The sequence below is a fragment of the Mauremys reevesii genome, linkage group 14 (assembly GCF_016161935.1).
Source record: "Mauremys reevesii isolate NIE-2019 linkage group 14, ASM1616193v1, whole genome shotgun sequence".
Classification (NCBI taxonomy): Eukaryota; Metazoa; Chordata; order Testudines; family Geoemydidae; genus Mauremys; species Mauremys reevesii.
In genome coordinates this window covers 3502450-3514281 of record NC_052636.1, presented here as the reverse complement: position 1 = coordinate 3514281, position 11832 = coordinate 3502450, and the positions used below count along the sequence as shown (strand labels likewise).

At 47.2% G+C, this 11832-nt stretch overlaps 1 long non-coding RNA gene across 1 annotated transcript; it reads left to right on the top strand.

The window, feature by feature from the left end:
- Nucleotides 1-1715: 1715 nt before the first annotated feature.
- On the top strand, nucleotides 1716-5353 carry LOC120381471. Its single transcript, XR_005588068.1, has 3 exons — nucleotides 1716-4240; nucleotides 4744-4832; nucleotides 5292-5353. It is a non-coding gene; the product is annotated as an uncharacterized LOC120381471 (long non-coding RNA).
- Nucleotides 5354-11832: the final 6479 nt, after the last annotated feature.

Here is an 11832-nt window from a genome sequence, read left to right as displayed (position 1 = left end):
AGCCAGAAGGGGCAGCAGGTATTGGTGTAGGAGCCATTGAAATAATCATAGCAATGTACTTCAGGGAAATATTTATTAATGAAGTGTCAATCAAAGGTCAGAATCTGATAGTGTCAGTATCACACTAAAGGACACTCTGATGGTTTTAAATTTGTCATCCAATGTAGCTAACACCTAGCATGTTTTAAGCTGTTTTCTTACCCTTGCTCATTATCAGAGAAGGGGAGAGAGAGAGTGAGGAATAGAAACAGACCTAGTGACTGAAGCAAACATTTCTTTGCTCCTTGCTTGTTACCATCAGTTATTTGGGATACAAACTCATCCACCACTCACTGTCTCTCCTGGGCTCAATAGGGAGGAAGAATTCAGCTGCCAGTGGGACTTGGGTTGTTCAGGAGATTACTGTGAGCTGCTCAGGCATTTAGGTGTGAATCACCTAAACATGGAGACAAGGTGAAGTCTGCTCTAACTCATCTTGCATCTGTGGCTGTTGAAGCTACAAGGCAGAGTATTAAACACAGCATGACCATGGCTGGTCACAGTAGGATCTTTATGTGACAGGAACAGGGGGGTGCAACCTGGAACTGTGGGACCACTGTGCCCCCTGAACTCTCTAGCCTGGGCTTTCTCATACAATGCTGTGTTAGTGACAAGCAGCAAAAGCCTTCCTGGTGCTGTGATCACTCAGCCAACAACATGCAGTGACACACCCAACTAAGTTGCATGAATGCCCTATAAACCACTCATGAATTCTACAGAGAGTCACCAGCAACTTAGACTTGCACCTCAGAAATGTATCGTCTTTCACTGCACAAGACCTTCTCTTGAACAGTACAAGTTCATTAATTAGTTTGCCACTTCATCAAAAGAAAATGGACACACACCAGCTTTTGTCATTTGAGAGGCTTTCCCAAGCACTTTGGACAAACTCACTAGTAAGTAGAAAAAAATTAAGTTTAATAACTACAGAAAGATTTTAAGTGATTATAAGTGTTAGGCACAGAAATCAGAGTTCACTACAGAGCAAGTAAAAATAGAATCTTAATCTAAATTCTAACGTGGACACAATTAGCAAGAATTGGATCAAACAGCTTTTCTCACCCCACTGGATATTCCAGGGAGTTTACAGTTCTTAATACACAGGCTGAATTCCCTCTCAGCCTGGGACCAATCTCCCCAGTTCAAAGGCTTTGTCTTTCAGACAATTTTCCAAGTGTTGAGATGGGGGAAGAGAGATACCAAGTGGTGGTGACATTGACCCTCATTTATATTTTTTCTCCAGGTGCTAAAAAGATCCTTGCTGTGATGCTGGGGTTAGTTAGCCCCCAATATAATTACAGCTGGTCACAGAAGTGTCTCTTGTTGCAGGAAGCCAGGTTTGATGTTCAAATTCTGTATTTCACAGATTTCCAGATCTGGGCATGTCCAAAAAAGCATTTCTGATAGGGAGATGTATGAAGGGCACATAATGTGCACAGAAATTGTGTGGAAGTGGGGTGGGAATTAATAATATTTTGAGGATCTTTTGGGAAAAGAGACATTACTGATAAGTATCAGAGGGGTAGCCGTGTTAGCCTGGATCTGTAAAAAGCAACGAAGAGTCCTATAGCACCTTATAGACTAATAGACATTTTTGGAGCATAAGCTTTTGTGGGTGAATACGAAGTGGGGATTCACCCACGAAAGCTCATGCTCCAATACGTCTGTAAGTCTATAAGGTGCCACAGGACTTTGTTGCGTTTTACTGATAAGGTTTGTCTCAGTTCTTTTTTCACCTTTTTCTATTATTTAGAGTAATCACTATTTTTGAATATATTAATTAAACCCTAAATATTATTTAATCCAATCTAAACATTAGTGTCACCTGAATTTTCCCCTCTACTAGCAAGACCTAACTGAATTTTGCAGCTTTCTGGCAAGTGAGGAGACAGTGAATTTGGGGAATTAAATCACTCTGTTTGTGGGTGGATGTTTAATGCTCACATTAGTGCACAAAATAACATACTAAGGCAATGTCTACACTACAGAGTTATGTCAACCTAATAGTTATGAAATCACGTGTGTGTGTGCACAAATGCGTATCCTCAGCCTCCTGTGGCTGCTGGAAGATCCAGTTACGTGGGGGTTGTTCTGCACTCTGTGGGGTGAGGATTCAGCCAGGAGAAGGGGCAGACGAGGGGAGTTTGTTTTTGATTTGCAGGGACGTTTTCAGCAGGAGCCAGTGCAGGTGGCCCTGGGTAGCGCCTGAGTAGCGGCCCCAGGGGTGGCCTGGAAAGCACCTGAATAGCAGCCAGTGCAGCTGGCTGCAGGGAGCACCTGAGCAGTAATCCCAGGGGCAGTCTCAGGGATCACTGAAGCAGTGATCTCAGGGGCTGCCCCAGGGCCAACCACACCAGCCACTGCTCAGGCAGCCCCAGGCAGCCCCTGGGGAGTGCCCAAGCAGTGGCTATTGTGGCTGGCCCCAGGGATCATGGGGCCAGTCCCAGGAAGCCCCAAACAATAGTCCTGGGGGTGCCCCAAGGACCTCTAGGGCAGCAGCAGTCTAGGTGGTGGTTGGATCAGTGATCCCAGGGGCCGTTGGGAGAGTGGTGCCCCTGCTCCTGGTGCCCCAGGAGCAGCCCCCCTCCCCCCCCCGAGCACTGGGGCCCAGGAGCAGAGATTAGGTGGTGGGGATTTATAGTAAAAGTAATTAACATTTCACAGGCTGTGGATTTTTGGTTATTGCCTGTGACCAGTCTATGGCTTTTACTAAGAATACCCATGACTAAATCTTAGCCTTAGCCATGGCACTCAGAGGCTCCCAGGCAGATTTTTAATTTTTCCTTGGCCTCATACAAATATTTTTCCCATCAAAATGATCAAGATAATTTAAAATGAGAAGAACAAAACAAATCAAAGCCAAAGTAACCCCAACCAATCAGCCCTTACACAGTTTGGGGCTGAATTTATCTACTGAAAGGTTTAGGTGATAAAATGAAGCCCTTTTTTAGTCAGAAAACAGACCTAGACTTCCCCTGCTGTATATAAGACTTCTGCTACTGAACCACCAATGCTCAGCTCCTCTTGTGAGACATTTCCAGGTACTCAATATTGCTGATATTCCAGGGGATCAGTTATTGATTCCAGGAAATATTTTTCTTACCCCGGTTCCATGTGTCACTGGTTTCTCTAGCAAAGCCCAGTCCATGGCCCTATGGTCCAGACATCCTCCTTCAAATCAAGCTAGAACCTAAGAATTCTTTCCCTTTTCCCAGTTGTGGGAGGGGAGACATTTAAAAGCCCTCTCTGTGCTACTGCACATAGCTAAGCAAAGAACACACTCCAAATTCCCTCTGTACTTTGAGAGGCAGGTTTGCTGTTTGAATTCTGTATTTCAGATGCCCTCAAGCCTGGGCATTGTGATTATTTATCAGTTTCTTTGGCACTGCAGATTCAATGGGGTGATGGCTGAGTGGTTAAGCTGTTGGACTAGAAATCCCATGGGGTTCTCCTGCTCAGGTTTGAATCCTACTCCCTGTGTGAACTGCCTTTCAGCTACAGTTTCTAACTAGAGCAATACATCTATACACACCCCAGAGACACTTCCCATCGCAAGTAAACCCTGTTCTGCTACTCTCATAGAGACTGCTGGGATCCTACCTCACACTGTGTCCCTGAGGTCTCAGGCAAATTCTCAGCTCCCAAAGCCTCTGCCACTCACCTACTGCCCCACAACTTAACCCAAACCGTGGCTGCTGCTCCTCTCTGGAGAGTGTGAAAGGAGCGGAGGCAGTGCAGGAGCCTTCCCTGGGGCCTGAGGCTTTGGGAGAGACAGATTGTTTAAGAATCTGAGTGTTGGAAACCATGGGCCCACCACCTAAATCAGGGGCCTGTTCCAGCCCTGAGTCTAAGCTGCCGGAACCCCACCCCCCCGCTGCCCACAAAGCAGGGTGCCCCAGATTACAGCCTGAAAATAGGCATGTGACTCTAAGCCCTAGTCTACACTACGAGTTTAGGTCAAATTTAGCAGTGTTAGATAGATGTAAGCCTGCACCCATCCACACGACGAAGCCATTTTTATCAACTTACAGGGCTCTTAAAATTGATTACTGCACTTCTCCCTGATGCTGAAATTGACATCACCAGGTCGAATTTGGAGTACTATGGACACAAGTCAGCGGTGTTGGCCTCTGGGAGCTATCCCAGAGTACTCCATTGTGACCACTCTGGACAGCACTTTCAACACAGATGCACTAGTCAGGTACACAGGAAAAGCCCGGGAACTTTTGAATTTCATTTCCTGTTTGGCCAGCATGGTGAGCTGATCAGCACAGGTGGCCATGCAGTCCCAGAATCGCGAAAGAGCTTCAGCATGGACCGAATGGGAGGTACTGGATCTGATCGCTGTAGGGGGAGATGAATCTGTGCTGTCGGAACTCTGTTCCAAAAGAAAAAAATGCCAAAATATTTGAAAAAATCTCCAAGAGCATGATGGACAGAGGCTACTCCAGGGACCCACAGCAGTGCCACGTGAAAATTAAGGAGCTTGGGCAAAGCTACTAAAAACCAAAGAGGCAAATTGCCGTTCCGGGTCAGACCCCCCCTCCCCAGACATGCCGCTTCTATGATGAGCTGCCTGTACCACTAGCCCACCCCTGTCTGGACACCTGCAAGGGGGGGAGCGTCATTGAACAGGGATGAGGATTTTGGGGAGGAGGAGGATAGTGCACAGCAGGCAAGCAGTGACACCGTTCTCCCCGACAGCCAGGAACTGTTTATCACCCTGGAACCAATACCCTCCCAACCATCCCGAAGCGGGCTCCCGGACCATGAAGCCAGACAAGGCACCTCTGGTGAGTGTACCTTTGTAAATATAATACATGGTTTAAAAGCTAGTGTGTTTAATGATTAATTTGCCCTGAAGACTTAGGATGCATTCGTGGCCAGTACAGCTACTGGAAAAGTCTGTTAACATGTCTGGGGATGGAGTGGAAATCCTCCAGGGACATCTCCATGAAGCTCTCCTGTAGGTACTTCCAAAGCATTTGCAAAAGGTTTCTGGGGAGGGCAGCCTTATTCCATCTTCCATGGTAGGACACTTCACCATGCCAGGCCAGTAGCAGGTAGTCTGGATTAATTGCATAACAAAGCATGGCAGCGTATGGTCCTGGTGTTTGCTGGCAATATGAGAGGCAAAATGCAACCTTGTACTGAAAGCACATGTACTAGGTAATGTTAACAGCTTGGTTCGCCTTGAAAGAGTCCACCCATTGTTCTTCAAAAAGTGTCTCTCCCTTTTTTTCCTCCCGCAGCTGCAAATGTTTCAATGCTTCCCCTATCATCTCCATCCCAGAGGCTAGTGCAGATAAGGTGAAAAAAAATGCACTCACAACGACATGTTCTCTGAGCTCATGCAGTTCTCCCACATTGAAAGAGCTCAGCAGACTGTGTGGAGGCAAACAATGTCAGAGTCCAGGAAAGCAGAAAATGAATGTGAGGACAGGAGGAACAAGTGAGATGAAAGGTGGCGGCACTGCAATCAAGAGGCAGGATGCAATGCTTAGGCTACTGGGGGATCAAACTGATATGCTCCGGCATCTGGTGGAGCTGCAGGAAAGGCAGCAGGAGCACAGACTGTTGCTGCAGTCCCTGTGTAACCACCCGCTCTCCTCCCCACGTTCCATAGCCTCCTCACCCAGACACCCAAGAACCTGAGGGGGCTCCGGGCACCCAATCACTCCACCCCAGAGGACTGCCAAAGCAACAGAAAGCTGGTTTTGAAGTGCAGTGTGGCCTTGTCCTTCCCTTCTCTCCCACCCCCTCCCAGGCTACCTTGGCAGTTATCCCCCTATTTGTGTGATGAATTAATAAAGAATGCATGCTTTTGAAACAATAATGACTTTATTGCCTCTGCAAGTGGTGATCGAAGGGGGGAGGGCTGTTGGCTTACAGGGAAGTAGCGTGAACTAAGGGGGCAGGTTTTCATCAAGGAGAGACAAACAGAACTGTCACACCGTAGCCTGGCCAGTCATTAAACTGGTTTTCAAAGCTTCTCTGATGCGCCGCATGCCCTGCTGTGCTCTTCTAATCACCCTAATCTCTGGCTGTACGTAATCGGCCGCCAGGCAATTTGCCTCAACCTCTCACCCCACCATAAACGTCGCCCCCTTACTCTCACAGATATTGTGGAGCACACAGCAAGCAGCAATAACAATGAGAATATTGGTTTCGCTGAGGTCTGAGTCAGTAAACCGTGCCAGCATGCTTTTAAACAGACAAATGCACATTCTACCACCATTCTGCACTTGCTCAGCTTATAGTTGAACTGCTCCTTACTACTGTCCAGGCTGCCTGTGTATGGCTTCATGAGCCATGGCATTAAGGGGCAGGCTGGGTCCCCAAGGATAACTATAGGCATTTCAACATCCCCAACTGTTTTTTTCTGGTCTGGGAAATAAGTCCCTTTCTGCAGCTGTTCAAACAGACCAGAGTCCCTGAAGATGCGAGTGTCATGCATCTTTCCCGGCCATCCCACATTGATGTCGGTGAAACATCCCTTGTGATCCACCAGTGCTTGCAGCACCATTGAAAAGTACCCCTTGCGGTTTATGTACTGGCTGCCAAGGTGCTCCGGTCCCAGGATAGGGCTATGCATTCCATCTATCGCCCCACCACAGGGAATCCCATCCCATGGCCTGCATAGGAGAGGCTGTGGGTTGGGACTAAGGGGCACTGGGAATGGGGGGCCATGGTTTCTCAGAGGCTGGGCTCAAGCCCAAGCATCTACACTGTAATTTTATAACCCTGCACCACAAGCCTGAATCAGGTGACCCAGAGTTTGAGAATAGTGACTTGAGTGCGTTAATGGCAGTGTAGACATAATGTTAGGCTATGTCCACACTGCAATGAAACACCAACGGCTGTCCCAGTCCAGCTCAGGCTCCTGGGGCTTGGGCTGTGGGATGGTAAGTCTGCAGTGTAGACATCTTGGCTCAGGCTCAATACCAGGCTCTGGGATCCCACAAGGTTGGGAGGGAGTTTAGCAAGCAAAAAAGGAAGAATGACAGTGGAGTATTACCCTGGACTCAATGGCATTTCTCCATTGGTTGGTCTGCTTTGGTGCAGGGACAATAACACGTCCTGCTGCATTTGTTATTTCAAAGGCTGATTTATGATTTTCATTCTCAGACACGGTGCACAAAGCAGGACTCAACGTTCGTTGTAAGCTAAATGAGATGCCCACAGATTCTGGAAGCCACAATGAGCCATTGATGTGAGAGCGCAGACCTGCCTCTGTCCCTGTCCCAGAGGGAGGGGATCATCTGCGAGGGGACTGGAACACTGACCTATCAGCTCTTAACTCCCAAACTTTCAGTAACTCTATTATCAGTGCCCGTGAGTGTAATTTAAAACATAAAAACAGCCATACTGGGGTAGACCAAAGGCCCATCTAGCTCTTTATCTTGTTTTCTTACAGTAGCCAATACCAGGTGCCCCAAAAGCCACTCAACAAGGCACCACTAGGAGTTGCACCCAGGATCTCCTGTTTACTAAACAGGTGCTTTAGCTAGTTAAGCCATGGTGCCTGCCTGGGGTTAGGACATCATGTCTGCCCACAGCTGACTCCCCACCAACCCCACCAGGGCCTGACAAGCTTTGCTTGTGTTTGGATTCTGCAAAGCAGAGGAGCTGGTGAGGTTTTCCTTGCAAGCTGTGTGTGTATGTGAATCTTTGGCCAGGTCTGCACTACAAAGTTATTTCAGCAGAATTATATTGCTCGGGTGTATGAAAAACACACTATGCTCCCTCGGTCGGCAGCTTGTGGCTGGTGTACACACTGCAATGCCATGTCTGGCGACAAAACTGCCCTGTTTTGGTGACAAAATAAAACCACCTCGACAAGAGGCCTAGAGCCTTTTGCAGCAAACTTAAAGTGAGAGTGTCAGTGCAGACGCTGCCGTTCATTAAATCACCATAACTGGCCTCCGCCAGTATCCCACAATGCCCTCTGTGAACTCGCCTGCCCTGCATTCCTGCTACAGAGCCATGGGCCCCTCCCCTTTCATAGCTCCCGGAAGTTCTGGCAGCTGAGCCTGCTGCTCTGCTCCGGCAGCCAGGAGCAAATCACTGCCGTGGAATGCTGCTCTCCCGCCCTGCGAACACAGAGCAGGGTGGCGGGAACTTCCTTACAGTGGGGTGGGCGGGAGGCACTGGTGTCCGAACTGTGACGCCCCCATGACACCCATTCCCTCTAGGAGGCTCTTACCTTCTAAACAGGGATGGCTGTTTTCTAGTAAAATCACTAAAAGGGAAGGAGAAAACTCGAAAGAGGTTTCTCCTGGCACTCACGTCCGTGAACCCGAATACTCTCTCACTCCTCAAAGAGAGACCTGGAGAAGGAGACTTGCTGAAGCAAAGCCACAAGGGTCTCTGAGGTTTCCCTGGCCCCTCGCCCCTGTCCTGCCTGGCTGATGTCAGCATCTCTCTGTGAGGTCACCACCTCCCCACCACTTTTGACCAATAGTCTGAGGTCCTGCAAAAGGCCTTTGTGATGTCATTGCCACACCCCTCCCTTGCTGTGCCAATGTCCTGCCCCTGGCCAGGCACTTTGGAGGTTTGAGCTACTCCCTGTGGATCACCCGACTCAAGGAGCGTTCGTTCTAGGCAGCAAGCCGGCTAGACAGGAAAACATCAGACGCTGCTCCCAATGCTGCACTCAGTTTTTCAGAAATTAGTCGACTTTATGGCCAGAAGAGACCATTAGAGCATCTAATCTGACCCCCTGCATATCACAGGTCTCCTGTATAACACAATAGCTACTTTTGGGGCAAACACATTCCAGAAAGGCATCTAGTCTTCATTAAATGACATCAAGAGATGGAGAATCCACCACTTTCCTTGGTAGCTTGTTCCTGTGGTGAAACATCCTAGCTGTTGACTATTTGTGCCTTATTTGTAAAATGAATTTGTCTCTTTTCACCTTCCAGCCATTGGGTCTTCTTGGGCCTTTCTCTGCTCGATTCAAGAGCACTTTAATACCCAATCTTTTCTCTCCATTAAGGCACTTCAACACTTCAGTGAAGTCACCTTTCAATCTTCTTTTGATAAGCTAAACAGGTTGAGTTCTTTCAATAGCTCACTAGAAGGCATTTTTCTGCAGCCCTCAGAACATTTGGTGGCTCTTTGCTGCCCCAGCTCCAATTTCACAACATCTTTTTCAAACGAGGACACCAAAACTGGAGGCTATTCCAATATCAGTCTCACTGATGCTGTGTCACCTCCTGTGACATTATTGAAATAATCTGTAACTGTATAGATCACCGTTGCGACCACTGTTCTATATTTGCAGCCAATATTGTCGAAAGGTTGTCGTATAAGGGGTCTATGGAGAGGTTCTGATTGGCTGATTATAATGATGCTATCTCTAGATGCGTATCATTTTTGTAGTTGACGTTATGAATATTGGCTCTATGCTGCCCGTATTTCAAACTTGTGCTCTGCTTCCGGGGAACACCCCAGACAAGTTGGTGTCAGTTCTGCCTAGCCTGCTTGATGGCCCACTAAGGACCATCAGCTCTACAATCGACCCATTGAGCGAAGGCAGATACGCCTTGTGACTCAGCAAGGTAGCAGGGACCTGCCTATGGATGAACTCTAAGGTTTTTCTACGTCATGTGCTGGATAGAGTGTCCTTGGGACAAAGAAAGCGAAGATCACATGGCAAGAGACTATAAAAGGCTGATGCCTCATCTCCATCTTGTCTTCAGTCCTGCTTCATACCTCTGGAGGGACTTTGCTACAAACTGACGCTCTAGACAAAGGACTGAATGACCCATCCCAGCTGTGGATGTACTCCAGAGACTTGATTTGAACCTGCAGTTTATTCCATCACTGCTACAAGCCTGAACCAAGAACTTTGCCATTACTGCATGTGAAGAGTTAAAATCCATGTGCATTTTATATAACAACCTGGTCTATGGATTGTGCCAGCTCTTTTCCAGAATATGGTCAAAGGACCAGAGGCCTAGCAAATAGTGATCAGCTAAGAGAAAGCTGGGTAAACAGAAAGCCTTGCTTGCTGAGATAGGCCTGGTCAGCAAATTGCCAGGTGTTTTGTGTTTCACTCTTTCATAGAATCATAGAATCATAGAATTCAAGATCAGAAGGGACCATTATGATCATCTAGTCTGACCTCCTGCAAGATGCAGGCCACATAAGCCGATCCACCCACTCCTGAACTAATTCTCTCCCTTGACTCTGCTGTTGAATGCTCCAAATCATGATTTAAAGACTTCAAGTAGCAGATAATCCACCAGCAAGCGACCCCTGCCCCATGCTTCGGAGGAAGGCGAAAAACCTCCAGGGCCACTGCCAATCTACCCTGGAGGAAAATTCCTTCCCGATCCCAAATATGGCGATCAGCTGAACCCCGAGCATGTGGGCAAGACTCTCCAGCCAGACCCTCTGGAAAAGGCTAACAATATCCCAACATTGACCCTTTGTACTAATTACCAGTGTGGCATGTTATTGACCTATTGACTCAACCCGTTATCCTATCATACCATCCCCTCCATAAACTTATCCAGCTTAATCTTAAAGTCATGGAGGTCCTTCGCCCCCACTGTTTCCCTCGGTAGGCTGTTCCAGAATAGCACTCCTCTGATGGTTAGAAACCTTCGTCTAATTTCAAGCTTAAATTTTCTGACTGACAATTTATATCTGTTTGTCCTCGTGTCCACATTAGCACTGAGCTGAAATAATTCCTCTCCTTCCCTGGTATTTATCCCTCTGATATATTTAAAGAGTGCAATCATATCTCCTCTTATCCTTTTTTTGGTTAAGGAAAACAAACCGAGCTCCTCAAGTCTCCTTTCATACGACAGGCTTTCCATTCCTCAGATCATTCTAGTGGCCCTTCTTTGTACCCGTTCCAGTTTGAATTCATCCTTCTTAAACATGGGAGACCAAAACTGCACACAATACTCCAAATGATGTCTCACCAACGCCTTATATAACGGGACTAGCACCTCCTTATCTCTACTAGAAATACCTCGCCTAATGCATCCCAAGACCGCATTAGCTTTTTTAACGGCCACATCACATTGCCTGCTCATAGTCATCCTACGATCAACCAGGACTCCTAGGTCCTTCTCCTCCTCCGTTACTTCCAACTGGTGCGTCCCCAGCTTATAACTAAAATTCTTGTTAGTCATCCCTAAATGCATAACCTTACACTTCTCATTATTGAATTTCATCCTGTTACTAATACTCCAGTTTACAAGGTCATCCAAATCTCCCTGGAGCATATCCCGATCCTTTTCCGATGTGGCAATACCTCCCAACTTGGTGTCATCCGCAAACTTTATCAGCCCACTCCTACTTTTGGTTCCGAGGTCAGCGATAAATAGATTAAATAAAATCGGACCCAAAACCGAACCTTGAGGAACTCCACTGGTAACCCCCCTCCAACCCAACAGATCACCCTTCAATACGACCCTCTGCAGTCTCCCCTTTAACCAGCTCCTTATCCACCTCTGGATTTTCATTTCAATCCCCATCTTTTCCAATTTAACCAGTAATTCCTCATGCGGTAGGTACCGTATCAAACGCCTTACTGAAATCAAGATATATTAGATCCACTGCATTTCCCTTGTCTAAAAAAATCTGTTACTTTCTCAAAGAAGGAGATCAGGTTAGTTTGGCACGATCTACCTTTTGTAAAATCATGCTGTAATTTGTCCCAGTTGCCATCGGCCTCAAGGTCCATAACTACTCTCTCCTTTAAAAATTTTTCCATGACTTTGCATACTACAGATGTTAAACTAACAGGCCTGTAGTTACCTGGGTCACTTT